This window comes from Centrocercus urophasianus, unplaced genomic scaffold (genome assembly GCF_019232065.1).
Source record: "Centrocercus urophasianus isolate 14NV4802_14NV808 unplaced genomic scaffold, USGS_Curo_1.0 seq_31, whole genome shotgun sequence".
NCBI lineage: Eukaryota > Metazoa > Chordata > Aves > Galliformes > Phasianidae > Centrocercus > Centrocercus urophasianus.
The window spans coordinates 2,006,258-2,006,606 of NW_024884878.1; positions in this window are offsets into that span (position 1 = coordinate 2,006,258).

A 349-nucleotide genomic window follows, 5' to 3' on the forward strand; every position below is an offset into this window, starting at 1 on the left:
TTCTTTCTTGGGATTGCTCTGGTGTCAGCCCAATCCACCTATTTGCTTGAGGAGACCTAAAAGCCCTGCAGAAGTTCACTGCTCCCTGGTAGTGTCAGTGCTCTCTGATGTCATAGCATTAAACCCTGGGCCATTGGTGACCCCTCTTGTCCTGCATTTCTCAGCACTAACAAGAAGTTAATACCTCTCCACAGCTCTTTTCCTGGAGTGGGAAGTGCAGGCACAGAAGGACTTCTCAAAAAGATGACAAGGTTCTGCATATGATTCCCACCACAATGCAGTTTCTGTACACCAGTGCTGATGGGAAGGGAAGGGAAGGGAAGGGAAGGGAAGGGAAGGGAAGGGAAGG